This window comes from Echiichthys vipera, assembly GCF_963691815.1.
Source record: "Echiichthys vipera genome assembly, chromosome: 21".
NCBI lineage: Eukaryota > Metazoa > Chordata > Actinopteri > Perciformes > Trachinidae > Echiichthys > Echiichthys vipera.
In genome coordinates this window covers 4,753,781-4,774,283 of record NC_139846.1, presented here as the reverse complement: position 1 = coordinate 4,774,283, position 20,503 = coordinate 4,753,781, and the positions used below count along the sequence as shown (strand labels likewise).

General features: G+C 40.8%; 1 protein-coding gene across 1 annotated transcript in view; it reads left to right on the top strand.

The window, feature by feature from the left end:
* The first annotated feature begins 6,980 nt into the window (after window positions 1-6,980).
* LOC310963440 (cadherin-20-like) overlaps window positions 6,981-20,503 on the top strand; it is a 94,039-nt gene continuing 80,516 nt past the window's right edge. Inside the window, exon 1 of the mRNA XM_083936285.1 lies at window positions 6,981-7,087. The gene's annotated coding sequence lies outside the window, so the exon portion shown is untranslated. The remainder of the gene's footprint in view (window positions 7,088-20,503) is intronic.

Genomic DNA, 20,503 nt, shown 5'->3' with positions numbered 1-20,503 from the left:
CACCCTTTGAAGGTTCACAATAGAATCATCCACATTTTTCCTTTTTTTCCATCATTTTTTTTATGCATTTATCCATCTAGGTCCTACCTTTGTTTCATCTGTGTCTCTGTCTGTTACCATGCTCCTCCTCCTAATTGTTTTTTCATCTCACTCTCCCGGGGATGTGTAGGTATGGCCTTATTATCCCGGCTGATCAATGTGATTTATAGGTTTAGGGAGCCAGACATGCAAACTTTCTCATCTCCTGGGGATAAACCAAAGAAATCAATCACACGTACTCGCTGGGTGCGCGTGCGCATGCGTGCGTGCGTGCGTGTGTGTGCTTATCCAGAGCTGAAAAAGACTTTCTCCGAATACCATCATGAAGGCAGAAACACTCCTAAAATTGAGCTTCTGTGTGTAAATTGTTTTGTTTCCATCCCAAATACTCAATTGGCTCTTTATACCAGCTTTGTGTGCATGCTAAAAATATAATATAATATATATATATATATATATATATATATCTTCCTTAGACGAAAAACCTGGTTACAGTTTTTTTTTTTCCAGTTTGTGTCTTTCACTACAGTTATGCTGATTAATTTGTTGATGCCATTGCACTGTGAGGAAATGTGCCATGATGCAGATGGCCTCCTTGTTAACATAATGGCGACGTTGGCCCTCAGGAGGACAGCAGGAAATCATATATCAGTTAAGATAATTCCCACCAAGATTTGATGGTAATAAGTCCCTTTTTTCTTCAAAGATTTGTGTTTTTAATGACATTCAGCTTCATTAGAGAAGAGACTGCGAGAGGCAACACACTTGCACTTAGCTGTGTTTTTATTGATCGTATACATGACTCAGGCTTGGGGACAACAAGAGCCTTTCCAAAGACTGTATTGGATTAAAGCCTCAGATTTATAAAAAACCTCTCCCTTATCCCTGATGATGGATCACAGAGGTGCATGAAGTCAAATCAACATATGGCAAGCTGTGCTGGACACAGCAGGGCTTCGGCAAGATCAATTCCAATACAGCTAAGCATTAAGAATCAGCCCTGAGCCTAAACAGAAGAAGTGTGATGCGTAATGCATGTAAAAGGCTGAATCATCAGCAAAACTCACTGAGATCTTTTTTTTTTAACTTCCTTAAGCACTAGCCTAAAAACGTATTCTTATCAACAGGTTCGTCTGATATCTTCGAAAATATAATATTCTATTTAACGCTAATGAGAAAACGGTTACTGGTACATGGTGGCGACTGGTACGACGGTGACGGTTATTTTTAGACGACAAAAGGTCACGGATAAGTTTAGACGACGAAAGGTGACAGATATGTTTTTTTGGCTTTATTTGCAATAGAACAATAAGTCTGTGAATGATCTCATTTGTCCAGGTCATCGTTATCGCCAAATAGATTTAAATTTAACCCTGAGCCATTGGTTCAGATATGTGGACGACACATGGGTTAAAATCAAATCCAAAGAGGTGCAAACATTTACTGAACATATAAACTCAGTGGACAGAAACATCAAGTTCACCAGAGAAGAAGTCAAGAACAATAGTTTGCCTTTCTTAGACTGTGACATAGAGAAAACCCACTCACACAGATCAGTATCTACTGTTTGACTCCCACCACCCCCTGGAACACAAGCTTGGAGTCATCAGAACACTGCAACATAGAGCTGATAACGTACCCACCAGCTCACAGGCCGAAGGGGAAGAACGCAAGCACCTGAGAGGTGCCCTCACAACTTGTGGCTACCCCAGCTGGACCTTTGTAAAAAACGGCAGTGGTTGAAAAAGAAAAAGAAAACAAGAGAAACAACATAGTCATCCCGTATGTGGCTGGGGTATCAGAGAAACTCAGGAGGATCTTCAACAAACACTGCATCCCTGTGTATTTCAACCCAGTAACACACTCAGACAGAGACTAGTACATCCCAAGAACAGAACACCACACACTCACAAAAGCAATCTGGTTTATGCTGTCTAATGCAACGAGGAATACAAAGATCTCTACATTGTAGAAACAAAACAACTTCTGCATAAACGCATGGCCCAACACAGGAGTGCTAACTCCTCAGGCCTGGACTTTGCTGCCCACTTACATCTTGAGGAGAAAGTCCACTCCTTTGATGACAACAATGTCCACATCCTGGACAGAGAGGACAGATGGTTTAAAAAAAGGAGTAAAAGAAGCCATCTATGTAAAAGTAGAGAAACCATCGCTAAACAGAGGAGGAGGTCTGAGACACCACTTATCTCCACTTTACAATGCTGCCCTTTCATCCCTTCCCAGGAGATTCAACAGTCTAACCTCAAAGATCAAGTGTTCACAAATGGCCTCCTGTGACTCCAACGACTGTCGAAACAAACAAAGTCGAAACCAACTTCCCACCAACGAATGTCACTCTAACGATGGTAGTTGGTGCTTGGAGCACAAAGGGTTCCAGTGACATCATCGGCCTTGTGACAGGTTAAATACCTGGATCTCCACACCAGTTAGTTGGACCAGTCCCAGCCTAGTCCTGGACTAGTCCCATCCTGATCAGATGCGTAAATGAACTGATGAAGCCTCTTGGATGAGAGGTGAAATGTCTTCCTAGACAAATAACCAAGTCCAGTTGCTTTTGAGTTAAATTTCTTTGGGGATTGAAATAGAACATTGTGCTGTAAAGTCATGAGACGCTAGCTTAACAAGCTATTGTTTATAAAGGGGATTTTTTTATTATAGGGACTATCCCATGATCGAAGACCTTTTATAAGCAAAACTTTCAGGTCATTGTTATTCTGTAAATGTATTGTGTGGGCCTCTCCCACCGCTCTCTTGGTGTGGTTGTGGCAGCAAAATGCAACTTTTCTTTCTCATCAGAAACATCACTACAAATTAATGTTGAATATTATAAAACCCAAGTTTACAAAATAAGTTATATTAGCTTATTTTTTCCCTAAACTATTTACTCACGTTATGTACACAGATTTTCCCCGATTCTGTGATATTTTCTTGTACACGTTTTAATTTCAAGCAATGTATCTATTAATCAACCAGAAGAGCTACACGCAGTACAGAAAACTTCAGCCCTCATACACAAAGCAAACACACGCGCACACACACACACACACACACACACACAAACACACACACACACACACACACACACACACACACACACACACACACACACACACACACACACAGCATTAGGCTGATAATCATCAATCAATGCAGAGCAGTTACTACTACTGTATGCTACTGATATTTCAGAGCCATTGCCAAGGCCATACTGTTGATTTTTAACTTGCACAAACCTCAGTTGGATCAATTTTCAAGAGTTGGGCAGACTGGACTATCATATTGAACTTCTCCCTCTGCCTGCACTTCCTCTGCTACTACTATATAGGGAATGGAGAGGGGGGTGGCAGGTTAACAGGGGGCATGCATTTTGGTCATCTTGCTAATTTGTTACTGTGGTTATTGTTTTCGGCCTGTTGTAATAAATGCATGTAAAAGTATCTGGATTTATGCCACTTTCACTTCACATGGCATAAACGATAGAGAGAAACATCATTGAGCAACTCAAGAGTGTTGTACCAGTGCAGAATTGGTTGTGTGTGGGTAAAAAAAAATACCATGAATTAACTATATGACATGCACATTCTCTTAAATTTGGTTTGATTGACCCATATTTGTTTTTTGTTTTTTTAGCAGCAAACAATACAACGTATTCTCAAGAACAGGGGCCTGTTTCACAAAGCAGGTTCAAAAAACTCTGAGTTTAACCCTGAACTCTGAGTTGATCAACTCTGAGTTTTCGGTTCCAGAACAGCAGATTTGCGTAAGGTTGATCAACTCAGAGTAGTTTGACCTGGAGTTAAGCGCGTGCACCACAAGTAAAAAAAGACAATGGAGCCCTGATTCGACGAGTCACCATGGCAACGGGGAAGCGGAGGGCTACGCTACAACTGGAATTGGAAATATGAATGCGCTCATACGGAGAGTTTGAGCAGGTTTACACCGCTGCAGCAGCAAAAGAGAGGGAGACGGTGCGGGAGAACATTGCGGCTCGGGTCAGTGCATAAGTTTAAATGTAGTCCTGTTGCAATCACAGTAATATCACAGGGGGAACTGCATGAGTGGGAGCCTATTAGTTTATTTCATTTAAGTGCAACCCCGCGGGGGAGAAGCGCACCTTAAGATGAAACATAAAAACATTTTTCAAACAGGTAAAACCTCAGCACAGTCTCATGGTGACGCCTCATTTTGAGCATGTTTTACATTGTAAAGTAAATATTACCGTAAGTGGCTGTTTTTTATACAACATATCAATGTTGTATAAAAAACTCCGTTTTGCAAAAAAAACGCAGCGCAACACACAATATCTGCTGGGATATGAGAGCATGACTGGTTGTTAATGTTGGAAATGTAAGGAGGGATGAGATGGACTGTGACATGAAACGGTGTTGTGCCGTATTCAGCCCCCTCGCATTATAGGTGATATTCTGGATCAGAAGGCTATATAGGAGTATTTTATATACCGGTAACCCAACTAAAAGCACACACTTTTGAACCTATGAATTGCAAGAAAAGCTGGGATTATATTAAGGAAACGCTAAGTCAAATACATTCAACTTGCTCAAAAGATCCATTTCATTCATTTTGTAATTATGGCTGCAGCATATTAAGGACGTCTATGCGCGGTCTGATAATCATCTCCGGACGAATATTTAATTCTCTTGCGAAATGCGTCACCTTCATTCACGGGATCGTTATCAAAAGGACATGCCATGGTAGTGTAAATATTCACCACTTAATATAACTTCTAATATAGGCCTACTGAATGATTTTTATACGTTGTATACAAAAACTCCCGTTTGCAAAAAAACGCAGCGCAACACAGAATATCTGCTGTGATATGAAACGGTACCGCTCAAAAAGAGAATTGCCTGGAAATGCAAGAACATCTATAATCAATAGTCTGATAATCATCTCCCGACGAATATATAATTCTCTGCGCAGTAATGCTGCAGCTTCATCCACGGGATTGTTATCAGAAGGACACGCCATGGTAGTGAAATAGTCACCACCTCATATTACTTCTAATGTCTGATGTTTGCAGTGATTTTCTGAAAAAACAGACGGAACTATAGCAGAACTATACTACGCCAAAACTCGCCCGCTGACTGAATGAATGAGGAAATGAAACACCGTGTGTGGCTGAAAGAGGGCGGAGACAGAGAGAAACTCAAGGTTTTCTGAGAAAAACCTGGTCCCGACCAGGTTAGTTTCAGAGAGCATGTTACCATGGTAACTGACCGAGAGGTTAAGTTACCTCTCTTTGTGAAACAGGCTAGAGTTACCCATCTGTCTCTGGTTTGAGTTACCTCCCTTTGTGAAACGGAAAACTCAGAGTTTCCCTCATTTCAGGGTTAACAGACTCAGAGTTTTCACTAAACCTGCTTTGTGAAACAGGCCCCAGGTTCGTAATATATCTTACAAAATGTCCTGCACAAAAATTCATATGATGAACTCATGAAATGGTGGATGGAAGTCGACCGGCAGACAGCACTGATGTGACCTAAATGTAGCTTTTGTACTGAACCGCTCCATCTAGCAAACAAACGAAGACAAATAAAATCTGAAAGGGAGAGCACAGACCTCGTCCATGTCCTAGCTCACAATGTTAATGAAAGTGGAAAATAATGTGTGCATCCTCCCTGTGATTTGAATGAAGGGGTTCTTCTTTGGTCCATGCTACACTTGAAACATGAAAATTGGACTTGTAGTTTCTCCATAATCCGGCTGACAAGCATACAAACCGAAACCGAAACATTCCCTTGGTGCAGGTTATAACAGCCGAGCAGCAGGACATATGACAATAAAAGCTCCTATGTTTTTGAGCTATTGACAGCTAAATATAAAGTTGACTCCAACTGTGTTTCTTGATTCTTGAGTCTTGTTTGGGTGATGTATACGAACATCTCTGGCTTGGCTGAGCTAATCGGAAACACTCCTCAGACTGTGGGGACACAACCACTTTACTGTCGCTGGATGGTTTTTATCTGTTTCCCAATGGCTCAATATCTTCAATTAACTCCAATTACACTTGTTTAGGGGCAATTAATCATTAATTAACCGAGGGAGGAGGGTGATAAATATTTACTTATTCATCATGCACACTTCTTGTTTTGCTCATGATTATTTTATGAGTCAATTTTCTTATAATGTGTGCGCAGCATTCTAATCCAACTGGCTGGCATTCCTAATTGCTCATTCATCATGAATGTTGGACCATAATCTTTTATCTGTGCTTCAGACAGTGTGTTGATAAAAATCCAGTGGAGAGTGAGGGCCGAAAAAAAGTTAATAGACTACCACTCTCTCTAAAAAGAACTGATTGTACTATTCAGGAGGGTCACATACACGAAGAGAGGGGTCGCAGCAACAGGAAGAACAAAAGAAAACTGTGGAAAAGTGAAGAAGAAGTGTATATTTTGGGTTCGGCAGGGTTAATTCAGTGCCTTTCAGCTACTATTGCTGTGTCTAAACATGAGCCGAGGAGGGAGGGAGGGAGGGAGGGAGAGAAACGAGGGGCAAGGATGGAGCAACAGCACAGCGCTCAGACACAAGAGGGAGAGCTGGAGAGGCAGCTGCTGTGTGAGCTCTTCCACAACGCTTTGAGCAGGTAGAGCGAGGCAACAGAGGGAGAGGCGGGGAGGAAGAGAGAGAAAGAGAGAGAGAGAGTGCAGAAGGAAAAGGAGGGAGGAAGTCTTCTCTTTTCACCTGAAGATTACTTTGTCTCACACTTCTCTCACCCTGAGCACTGGAAGGAGCAGTAGGATCAGTTGATCAGGAGGTGCCAGCTATTTGGTCTTTTTTTTCCCTCTCTCTCTCTCTTTCTCTCTGTCTTTCTATTCTAATCCGGGGTCAGCTGGACTTCTCTGCAAAGCCTCGGTGATCAGACTCAACTTGGAAAGACTGAGCATTAGAAACCAGCACGGAGTCACAGAGAGAAGTCTAAAAAAAAAGTGAGACAACAGCAGTAAATGACACTGGCTGCAAGGAAGAAGTTTCACTGAAGATCTACCATTGAGAGCTTGAAAAGGTAGGATATATGTTTAATATTTCTGAGCTTATATGCATCTGATAAAACTGCATCACCTCAACTGGTGAATGTAAAAAAAAAAAATTATGATATGAATATGAGATGAGATGAATAATTATGACAGCAACCTGTTACCAGGTAAGTCTTTAAATGCTGCCTTTGAGTGCTTGCAGAATGTCTATTATCTATGTATGTATGTGTTGCAATCGTGGATATAATTGATTGACTTTGAGGAGCTGCAGTTTTATTTACTAGAAATGGTGTGACAGAATGATGGAAGGAGGGGGAAAAGATGAGCGGAGAGAGAAGAGAAAGATCAGAAAGAGAGAGGGGGGAAGAGAGTGGGAATGAAGCAGAGGCTGAGAAAGAAAACAGTGTGAAGGAGAGTTGGACCGAGAAAGATGGATAGAGAGTAAAAGAGGAATAAGAGGAGGAGGAGGGATAGAGTGGTGGGGGCTCTCTGGCAGCCAACTCAGTAACCAAGGCAGCTGACATGAGGGAGAGCCAACAGGGGACAGTGGGATTTCTATTTTTCACCCTTTGCCGAGATACACCGGGGCTCTGCCAAGTCCCCTGCCTCATTCCCCCCTGCGGATAAAGATTTCATTGTGCGGAGCTGTGACTGAATTCATTAAGCATCTACATGTACTCTCTCCTGGCCGCTCTTACTCTTTTACGCGCTCTCTCTCTCTTTCTCTCTCTGTCTCTCTCCCTCCCTCTCACCTCGCACTCTCCGGCGTTTGCTCCTCCCCTCTCGCTTTCATTATAGTCTCAATTGGCCCTATAATCAGCTCCACTCGTGTTGCATCAACATGTTGTATTTTGTGAAGCTCTTCAGTGAATAATAAAACATATGGTATGATTCTTGAGGGAGGACATCTATGACAAAGAGGCTACTTTTGGCTAGACTGTCCCCAAAAACCCAAAGTTTCACAGCCTTGGTGCGGCTGCCTTTTATGCAGCTGAGGGTCACTGGAGACTTAATAGATGGAAACTTAGCAACTTTACTGTGGAATATGAGGCCAGTAAAGGGGGGTGAAATCAGGTTGACTTTTGCAGTTTTTAATGTCACATAGAATGTATTCAGTCATTTCATGTTAAAAATTAAAGAGGTTGCTCGTAGTGACAAATCCACTGTGAATTATCACCCTCAGTTTTATGGAGCTCTTTAGCATCTTGTATGTGTTCACTGGGTATATCATCCTTTTTCAAAGTCATCGCCCCTTTAGGTAAAAGGCTTCTTATTGTTTCCACAATGTGAGACACTTTGCTTGCGGTGAAATCAATAGCCCAGTAAATTCTTAATTGAATGACTGCAGGGCCCAGGAGCCTGATGGAGCTTTATGGGCTTCCAGAAGGCGCCTTTGAGAGCGTGTGGAATAACGAGGACCCTGTCGGCATTGTTGTGGTCTGGGAAACGACGTCATGTCAATCAGCCAGGCCTGGCAGGCGTCAGTGGTGGAGGGAGAGTGTTAGCGCTTGTACACCTGCCATGTCACGCTTGAGCTACATGCAGTGTCCTATTACCTCTAATTAGCCTTTGTTCCTTTGAAACACTTTTTTTTTTGGCTCATTTGATCATCATGCGGCACATTTTCCCAGTGATACGCAACACCGGGGGAGTGGTATCGTAGATAATCATCATGGTGGTCGAAGAAGGGTAGCCTCAGGTTAGAGACACAGTTGACAGGAAATGGACAAATGTCAAAAATAAGATGTATGTTTTCTGTGCACGGAAAAGACCCTCAGTGTTTTTTAGCAGAGCGAATCCTTTTGTTGGAGCTGAAATTCATCTGCCTGAGCTGTTGATGGATTGACTGACCCTGGGGCTCTTGTTGCCACTTCAACACCAGAAAAAGACTACAATGCATACTTTTGCTCAATTTGCTGAGTGTCATGCTCGTGTCACGCTGCAAAATCTTACCCACCATTTTGTTAACCAGTTTGTACACAATGGGAAGCATGCAGATGTGCAGTAGAAATATAGATATACTGCATTAGTGCTTTAAACTGAAATAAATGGAAGTCGTTGATCATTTTCTGGACTAAACAGTATAACTAAACCAATGAAAGCCAAATATTTTGGTTTTCTTATACAACATTCTTGTTAAGTAATGGATATTACATGTGAAAATCTATTGGGATAGCCCAACCTTTCAGGACAACCTGTCAGTCAATATGTTAAACACGAGAAAGAAGTGGTTAATGTTGTGAATTCAAACAAAACTAGACCTGCAAGCAGGTATCAACGGGGTCCAAGCCCCCCGTGCAACTCCGACTTGGCGACCCACTGAGGCGATGCAATTTGGACCTGCGAGTCCATGGACATGACGCAAGACACAGCTTTAACGCAGCACAGATAATAGTTTGAAAAACAAAGTGTAGGTATTTTTATTAGTAGATATTGTGTTTGTTCACATAATGCGTGCATTATTCAATTTTGCATAACAGCCCCAGCTTGTGGCCAATTGATGTCAGATTTTGCACAGACCCTCAGTGGGGCACGGGAAATAACTTTTCCAATTTGTGTGATAATCAGAGAAACTACTTCAAAGAAATGCAGCACTTCCTGATTTATCTACAGTGTACCAAGTCTATCCTCTATAACTTTCATGTTGTTTGGATTATGAAAATTCTTTTGATAGTAGCGTTAGAAAGATTATGTGTGCAAAATTTCATGCTGATGAGACTCTTGGCCTAGGACGAGTTTACAAAATTAGGTTTTGAATATTTTTTGCACTTTTGTGTATTTTTCAATTTTGTTACCAGCGCAAACTAATTTCCAATTGACCTCAATTTTTTCACAGAGCCTGAAGTTTCTATGGAGAAGTATTAATCCGAGTTTGATGTTATTCGGACTAATTATTGCGAAGATATACAATATTTCCTGAGTACAACATATAGGAAGTTGTTTTTTCATAAAATACACATGTTTTGGACAATTAAAGTTCTTTTGATAACTTTTCCTCACGATGATTAAAGGATAACTCCTGCAAAGTTTTGTGATGCAGAAACTATTGTTCTACGTCTCTTGTTAATCTGATTTATAATTGCTGATATGATAAATTCTGCATAACAGCGCAACCTAGTGGTTGGTTGGTGTGCAATTTTGTAGAAGGCCTCAGTAAGACATAAGAAACTAGATAACCAAGTTTTGTGTCGATCCGACACAATTTGAGGAAGATAAGCAGCACTTCGCTTTTTGACTGTAATCTACAGGAAGTTGTTCCTTTATAACTTCGGCATTTAGAAGAGTATCACAATTCTTTTGATAACTTTTGGTCAGGACCATCCAAACATTACATGTACCAAGTTTTATCTTGATCTGACACTCTGCCTAGGAGAAGTTTGAAAAAGGTAGCGTTTGCGTATATCGCCATCCTTCAGGGAATGCCTGAATGTAAAAATGTTGAATAATGCGAGGTAGGATGTGGGAGTTACGGGCAAAAATGTGTTGAACTTGATTATAGCGCCACAGGCTGGTGAACATATCCCATTTTTGGTGTCTTCTAAACTTGCAGGGGTCTGAATCAAAGTTTAAAGTTTCACCTCCCAAGAGGTTTGACATAATGGCATTATTGGATACCAAACAGAATGGGCTGAATATTCTGAAGTGGTGAAAAGCTCATTTTATTTATTTATATCAAATTTCTATAAGTTTAGCAAACCACCAATCCAATATGTACCAAACAATCCCAAACCCTAACCCAGCTAGTCCAACTTACTTTTCCTAAAGGGGTTTGGACACCTGCTGACCGGTGGTCTCTGTCAGGTCCCAAACATTCTCTGGAGTGATTTATTTGTGATGACAACGTGATGACAACATGATGAGAATGTGATCCGATCTTGATCCGAACCTGAAAATTTGACCAAAACAGAGCAGAACAGGGAAGCTGTAGCAGCGTGCGTAGCAGGAGTAGCAGCTAGCCGGAGAATGGCATAGCAATGTTTCTCTCATACAAATATGCACCAGTCCAGAACAAAGAACCTTTTTCCTGAAGTAACTTTCTTGTTCCTGCCCACACATCTGACCAATTTGCAGAGAAATCAAACTGATGGCAAAAAGCTCCAGATTTACAATCTCATCAACTGATTCAGACCAAAGCAAATGAACTATAGGTGTGAAAACAACCTAAATGGTTAAAGAAGCATAACCAGGGCATATTTTGTGTGCAGTACAGATTAGAAACATTAACATTTTCAGCAAAAGATATCTGCACAAACAACCAAGACTTTCCTCATATATATTTGACTAATAGTTTATTGTTTACTGTTTATTGTTTTTTTATACTTTCTGTATTTATTTAGCTACGAGTTTATTGGTTATCCTATACTGTATTTTTTTTTTATACCTCCCTTGTGTTTTTGTAAGCTGCTGGAAATTCAATTTCCTTGCGGGAGTCATCCCAAAGGGATCAATAAAGAGACGTCTAAGTCTTCCCCCAGTTTCTAGTACTACAAGTTAAAGAACAGGCACATGTTCAAGACTGAAGCAGCTAAAAATACTGTAACTGTAATTTAACCTGTCAGCACCAACACTTCCACCTTAAAGAACACCTACAGCAAATAATAAGTTAATTCCGTGGCATTCTGACTTTTAAAAAACAAGTAACACCTCTGCTTTACCCTCAGTGTATATACAGAACAATAATGTGTGTAAGCATGGGCCACTGTTTGTGTGTTAGCCGGTGCAAATCCCACAATACCCGAGCCTGATCACGCACCAGAAGATGCAGGTTTTCATTTCATTAAGCCGCTCCTGCAACTCCCTCAAACTCACACAGTGAATTATTCCTTCCCCCTCTTGGGTTGAAGAAAGCAATCATGTTTTCACTGCTTTCTTTTTCTTTACCGGGACTTACAGACTCTCAGGCAATGGATCCATTCAAAATGGAAGTTGCTTAAAGTTATAGACAATACACCTAATCTCTCAAATTAATTTGAATCGATTCTCCCTGCCCCCCCCCCCCCCCCCCCCCTGCTCTGACAAGGTTTTGAGAAGGAAATTACAAACATTCAAGGCCACATGTAAAAAATCTATTTCTAAATAAAGCAGATCCGAGAGGTGAGCTGTCTGTCTCCTGCCTTGTTCTCACTGTGGACAGGAGAGCTGCCAGAGCTCAAAGTCCAAAAACAATGATTGCAGTGATGTGTATGTTCCCATGCTGCTCATTTTAACGACCAAGAAGACGAATCAAAATCACCAATAAACCACAACCTAATCACAGAAGTCAAAGACAGTTGGATGCCATCTGGTTTGTTTTAAATCTATAGAGCTGTCTGACACATCATCATCCAAAGAAGAATATGGAACTGGTTCTGGAGAGCATTCCGGGGTGGCACCGCCATTTTTGGAGGATAGCGTACATTAGCGGATCCATCACCAGTCTGGTCATCTGTCAGCTGTCACACCTGCCAACATTAGGTTGTGAAAAACAGGGAGAATTTCTGGAGTATCTGCAAATGGCCTACTGTCAACGCCCCTGCCCCCAAATAAATCTTTACTTCAGCTACAATTTAATTAAATTCAATTTTATTTACAGAGTAGGTAAAGACCACACTCTCTGACTTATTTATGATTTACATTGAACCAACAATTCCCCCTCCTCTGTGGAGGACGGACATTTGTCTGCACCGGTTGGAGAGGAAGAAAAGGAGAGAGAAAAGACAGACAGATGGACAGAGAGAGACAAAGACAGACACAAAGACAGACATAGAGAGACTTCCAGAGATGCAAGCAACCACTAAAGTAATTATATCTATAGTAATGTAAATATGACCTATATGTTATGGCAGTTAATATAGTAGAATAGTAGAAACAAGTACAGCAAAGGTGATAGAATATGACAATGATAATAATGTTGGTGGTAAATGTGATCCATGATATGAGTAGTGGTAATAACAGCTGTGATTTTGTATGGCTACAATATGTATGGCTGAATTTGATCTTCATTAACATGTTACGCCCCTAAATATTCCTTGTTCGGAGGCCTCGTCCACTGAGATCAAACATGGAGAGAAGGAACGCAGGTTAGAAAAGAAACTTTTCCGACACACAGATCGACATCCTGACATCCGAGATGGATCAAAATAAAGATGTGCTTTTTGGCAGTCTTAAGAGTTGAATAAAAGGGGCCCATAAAAACGCTGTATGGAAAAAAATAACAGAGGGAGTCAACCCGAAGCAGCGCTCCACTGAGACCCGAGTGCGCACTGTTGGAAAGGTGTGCCGTATTCAGCACCCCTGCCGTGAAATGCACCCCCTCGCATTATAGGTGATATTCAAAAGATCCATTTAATTCATTTTATAATTATGGCTGCAGTTTATTTCCACAGAAAATACAAAAAGGTGTTGTTTTATGTTCGCTATTTTCCAAGTTTGTGATTTAAACTCTTTAAAATAGTTTAAAGACTGTAAGTAACCAATGTTCTGACCGTTGTGGGTTACCTGTATATAAACTACTCCTATAGGTGGAAACAACAGCCTTCTAATCCAGAATATCACCTATAATGCGAGGGGGTTCATTTCACGGCAGGGGTGCTGAATACGGCACAACACCGGCGCTACTGGTGGGTTATTAGGTATTCCGTAAGAGGATACCTTTGTCATCTAGAAGAATAAAACCAAGATGTTTATCATCTGATACCTTGTTTGATTTAATGCAATTTATCGAGGGTAGCCACGAACCGAGGAGATGACTTTGGCTCTGCAGTGCGTCTTGCTGCGGCCGAGCTGTTGTGATATTTAAAAGAATTGTATATTTAAAAATACCCCCCCCCTCGTCACCTGGCCACCACGTTTAAAAGCGATAGCTTGGCATCACACATCACCTGTACATTTATCGGGCGGTAGTTTTTGCGATTGATGAATGCGTAAACATTCATGGATGGTGCCTTCAGACGCACATGAGTACAATCAATCGCTCCAACCACAATTTTTATTTGTTTTATTTGTTTTAAGAATACGTTTTGATCCGTTCTTAATATGAGACTGCTTATGCTTAATGACAGCTGAGGTTTGTTAATTATTTTCAGCCAGATTTTGCTGTGCTGCACCACAAATACACAGGCTGAAATGTGCGTACACGATCTCAGACCAGACGTGAGATTTGATCGTAGCTCCTGCTCACGTCCAAATTGATAAATGCCGACGATTGCCAGGAAATGGTCGTACGCACGTTTTTCTGCCGTACGTTCGTTTGATAAATGAGGGCCAATGTTCCTAATTTTCGCAATATTACACAGGTGAAAATATGCAGACCTAGTAGTTAGTTTTATGTGAGAATCGAAGGACATATCCTGATCAACTCATCGTTTTTTCTGGTTTGATCGATAAATATTAGTAATTTTTACCAGTGCTGTCTCAGTGCTATGATTCATTCTTAATCCTGACTGGAAGTCCTCAAATAACTCATTATTATGTTAAAGGTCACACAGATGATTGGCAACTTATTTCTCAAGGATCTTAGAGAGGAAAGGAAGGTTTGATATAGGTCTATAGTTGGCTAGTACCTCAGGATCAAGACTGGGCTTTTTAAGAAGAGGTTTAATTACAGCTGCTTTAAAAGACTGTGGTTAAAATGTTATCATTAAAGAATACAGTACTGAAAAGAAATCAAGGATTTTTCTTATTCTCCTCTATTAAAGATGAGTAATAGGCTGCTCTGGCATTACGGAGGGTCTTCCTTTATATTTTTAGACTTTCTTGCCAAACTAAGTGAGATTCTTCCAGATTTACTATTTACTATTCATTATCTTCTTTTTTAAATGTGCAACAGAGTTGAGTGTTCTTCAGATAAATACAAGGATATGAAAGTAAAATGAATTTGAATTTGTCTTAAATGTATTGCTCACATTAAAATAATAATAATAAAATAATAATAATAAAAAAAATCCCCACAGAATGAACAAAGAAAATTATTATCTAAAGTTTAAAATTTGCATCACAAAAGGTTGAGTGTGTGCGCCAAATGCATGTGCACTCATGTGAACAGTGTTTGTGCCTATGGGCATGCTGTTTTCTGCCTGACGACAGTATGTGTGATATACACATTACATCATCATTAGCGGGTTCCAGCTGGTCAAGATGAGCACAAGACGTCTACTTTCATTTATTTTTCACAGTGGACTTTTTGATGTTACAGTAAAGGCACAGATGTATTTAATAAGGTGGGGAGGTGCTGTTATTGGGCATGCTAAAAAATAGCTCACTGGGACACTTAATGGAACTGAGCCATCATTAATTTCATTAGTTTAATCTGTGCTTTAGTAAAAACTTCTGCTGTAAGAAGGAGGTCTAAAATGCACAAAAACTGCAGCAGGCAGACATTATGGAGGTAGAAAGGGACCTGGATATCAAGATGACGATCCATTCTCTCAAAAAGAAAGTTGCTCACTAAGTGCATTCAATTACTTACTTCTCTACACATTTCCATTTGCCCTAATGGCTCAAATTGTGATTTATTTTTATTTTATAAAAGCAATTTCAGAGTGTTTTTGATGGACTGAAAAACATCTTTATAATCTGAGGTTTTAGATCTGCTCTTTTGTACGGTAATGATGGTGCACGTAAAGAATAGAAAAAGGCCACACCTGAATCATATGACCTGCAGTTCAGACTCTGACCACGACCGTAAAGTCACCACGCAGCCACTGTTGACCCATAGACCGTATTAATGAAGTGGACATAGCCACAATGACGTCACCCTTTGGTTTGTTGACTACCATTTTGAAGAATCAAGTTTCACGTCACCATTGTGGTTTTTGGAGCGTGTTGTGGATCTGACGGACAATCCGAGCACCCCGTGCTGATCCAAACTCATCACATACTGCTGTTTTGTAAGGATCCTTTGGTGTCACTTCCACCTCCTCAGTATCACTGTGTATAAAACACGTGCCTGTGGCTTACTGGAGGTTAGGTGCATAGACCCTGTAAACCGCTTAATCAAGGTTAGTATTATAACAGCTGTTAGCTTGTAAACTGCCTATTCACAAACCTGGTGTGAATAGGCCAAGCACTACATTTTCTTCCCAGATTGTGAAACAACCTTAATGTAACTTTAAATAGTTCAGGAACCTCGGACAAACAATACGTTTTTCCTCTATCTTTCTTACCGGCTTGAAGTCACTCTCTGGTTGTCTAGGAAATGTAAATGTCACACTCAAAGCTTCTATCTCATTGGTTGAGCTCTTGAAAGGTCAGGGGCAACAAGGTCAAAGTTCAATTGATTTGAGAGAGGAAAATGCCGCTACCTTGGGCGTTACCGCCTCCTCCATAGGAATTGAATGGAGCGTTTTTACCGCGTGTCATGTGAAGGGGCCTTTAGGGTTAGGAAAAGATTATGGGTGAGGTCACAAAGCCCGGTCTGTTTGGCAGTCCTAACCCTGGAGCACTTGCTCTGAGCGTCTAGTTTCTCAGTGGACAGGTTCACAGTTGAATGTACACTGGCCCTCATTTATCAAATGAACGTACGGCAGAAAAACGTGCGTACGACCATTTCCTGGCAAACGTCGGCATTTATCAATTTGGATGTGAGCGGGAGCAACGATCAAATCTCACGTCAGGTCTGAGATCGTGTACGCACGTTTGAGCCTGTGTATTTGCGGTGCAGCACAGCAAAATCTGGCTAAGCAGTCACATATTAAGAACAGATCAAAACGGATTCTTAAAACGAATTAAAAAAAAAAAATAATTGTGGTTGGAGCGATTGATTGTACTCATGTGCGTCTGAAGGCACCACCAATGAATGATTACGCACTTATCAATCGCAAAAACTACCACTTGATAAATGTACAGGTGATTTGTGATGCCAAGCTGTCGCTTTTAAACGTGGTGGCCAGGTGACCAGGGGGGGGACACACGATTCTTTTATATTTCAAAACAGCTCGGCTCCAGCCCCCCGCGACCCCGACATTGTATGAATGAATGAATGTGTTGGCGCGTGGCTGCAGCAAGGCGCCCTGCAGAGCCTACTCCTCAGTAAGTGGCTACCCTCGATAAATTGCATTAAATCAAACAAGGTATCAGATGATTAACATCTTGTTATGGTTCTAGGTGACAAAGGTATTCTCTTACGGAATACCTAATAACCCCGCTGGCAAAGGTGTGTGCTTTTAATTGGGTTACACCTGTCCAACAGTGCGCACAGGCGCACTCGGGTCACATTGGAGCGCTGCCGTTATTCTTTTCCATACAGCGTTTTTATGGGGCCCTTTTTTTCCACTCTTAAGACTGCCAAAAAGCACATCTTTATTTTGCTCCATCTCGGATGTCAGGATGCCGATCTGTGTGTCGGAAAAGTTTCTTTTCTAACCTGCGTTTCTCCTCTGCATGTTTGACCTCAGTGAACGAGGCCTCCGAAACAGGAATATTTAGGGGTGTAACATGTTAATGACGATCGAATTCAGCCGCCGCATTTATCAAGGCCTGCTCATTCGTACGCTGAGATTGGTCCGATACGAATGTTTCATAAATCACACGTGGGTCCTTTCCTACGACCAATTCTGCGCTCAGATCTGCGCCCGTTTTCACGCAAGATTGATCAATGAGGCCCATTGTGTTTAGCACTGCCCTTGGAATGACAATGGCCAAGTCAATCACAAGATGGCCATACACTAAAGGCCCAAAAGTTGCCACTTGTGTTGGTCCTCAGAGCCTGGGTGAGGGGCTGTCTTCCAAGTGCACTCAGCGATGGGATTGGAGACTGAAAGTAAACAGAATGATATCAAACTGTCTTACTTCTGCTAATTATAGGACACAGAGTAGTTGAGGAGTTCAGTTATCCCACTGTAGAAAAAGACCTAAAATATAAGCACAAACTCTGGTCTGTAATTATATCAAAAGCAAACATCATCTATTTAATTTATTACAAACCATCCCTGAGGCTTTGGCGAAAGATAAACTGCTAATCGACCTTCAGCGAAGGCCAAAATAATCATCACATTACATAAGGAATACAGTCTGACCTTGGTCCTGGCAGACAGTGATTACATTTTATTGGCCCAAAAGAAGGAGCCCAATACTCACTGATGTACTCTGGCTGGATAAAATGGAGAGCAGTGGGGAAAGAATTATGGTCTCTGGAGTCTGTGAGCTCCAGTCAACTTTCTCTCTCCTATAGCAAGAGATGGGATGAGCCGCTATAAATCTGACCCAGAGATCCATTAGGGTTCTGTACTCTGCAGCACACACGTATAAGGCTCCTTTTTCTCCCTCTGTCCACTGGTTTTTGTACCAGCCATGACAGTCACATAAGGCGTAATAAAGAAAAGAGTAAAGGATTTTGTGTATGTATGCTTCTCCTAAGTATGTTCTGTGTTTTAATTACTTGAGTTGTTCAAAGAAAACCCCTGAATTACCAAAAAAGTAGAGCATTCCTCTGTTAAGCCCTCACTGAAAGTCTATATGGGTCCAACATTTTGGACCTGATATGAAACCCAAACCCAGCGTATGGAATCAGACTTAGACTTAGACTTATCTTTATTGATCTCTTTGGGAGGACTCCTGCAAGGAAATTGAATTTCCTGCAGCTTACAAAAACATGAGGTAGGTATAAAAAAAATACAGTATAGTAAACAATAAACTCTTAGTCAAATACATATGAGGTAGATGAATACAGGTAAAATAAAATCCACGGAAAATGAAATCAGATAAGTTAAATGTAGAGTAAATGTTTAAGATAAAGATAAAAGATTTGTGCTTAATCTTTCTTGCCATATGGGTTCAGCAGTTATTAGTGAAAATGTTAAGAGTCACCATCAATCTCAAAGGGCCACTCAGACCCCAGCCAAAATAGACCCAAGGATAACTAGACCCAATGCAAAAAATGCGGTAGACCTAAAGAAGCCCAAATTAGAAAGAAAACACCAACGCATGGCAGCAGTGAGATGTATCTCTGATTAATGAGCAACCAAGGTGGAACAGTGATAATGATAGCTGGATTCTTTCTTCAACTCCACTGCAGAGCTGCTGGTCAGTACAGATCAGTAAATATGACAACATCAAAATACAAGGTCTGTTCATTGATCTCTTGTACCTCTCACTACTTCTGCCTTACAATATAACTGGGGGGAGTCATTTCAACAATCAACTTTCCCCGAAAACCCCACCCAACTTGTACTATTGACTATTCTTCACAGTTCAAGACGTGTCGTTTACATTTGTTCAACGTGCAAGAGAGAAATACAAGGATAACAAACAATTACATTTTTCAAAAAAATACTGTAGGCAAAAAACTTGTCTTGCCCTTTTGCAGCTTACACCCTTTTTTCTTGCATCAGTCCTGTGAGTTAAATGATCACTACGGCAGAAATAATTTGGCATACGTGTTTAAATATCTAATTTACTTAATCAGTACTTTTTTTTTAAAAACAAAAAAAACACCTTAAGAAATTGAAAAAAAAAATGCATCTTAATCTGATTTTTATTATATTTGCTTATGCAAATCTTGAAATTAATTCATAGCTACTGTCAAATTCTGTTATGCATCAAACCAACTGGATGTTTGATGCATAACAGAATTTGACAGTAGCTATGAATTAAGTTTGTAGCAGAAGTGCCAAAAATTTAAATTGTTGTTAATCTGTTTTGTCATATGGGTTCAGCAGTAGTAAAGTAGTAGTAGAGTAAAAACGTTAAGAATTATTTAAAAATGCCCTCTTTGCGGCGCTCATCACACACAAAAAAAAACAATCAGTTCTTCCTTGGCTCATGGCTGAATTTTCTATAAATGATAAATATAATATAATATATATATATATATATAATATAATATATATATTTTCAGTTTCTGCTGTAACTGCAAATTGGTTCTTCTTTTCATCTCCAGGCTTGATAAAATCCGGTTACCAGTACTATATTTGAACATGTGTGTGTGTGTGTGTGTGTGTGTGTGTGTGTGTGTGTGTGTGTGTGTGTGTGTATGCATTTCTTAGTCCTCAACCTGAGAATACATGTTAGGGGGAGGGGTGGGTGTGGGTGTGTTTGCATCAACACAGATTTCTTATGAAATATGACCTCTTGAAAAGTTTCCTGTCCACATTCTCCTCCCTTGAACTCCAACCCATTATCTCCAGGTATCAAATTCATCCCAACAGGTGTAGTAGTGTATTAAATGATACGGGCCCCTGGCAGCCTGCCACAGATGCTGGGATGAAAGAGAAACACGAGAACAGGTGCCGAGTGTTGGCTCTGCTTATACACAGAAACACACATATACCTGCATACCTTACACATTTCATAGGGCCCAGTAACGCAGTTATCGCCCACATCATCTGCAGCTGTGAGGAAAGTGAGAGTGTCACGCCATGACAGTCATCTGATTGAAGTTTAGCTATTTTTTCCTCTTCTCTTGGAGGAGATGCGACTCAAGTTTTGAAGACATATTGCACTGAAAGATACAGCGCTGTGACTGGCTG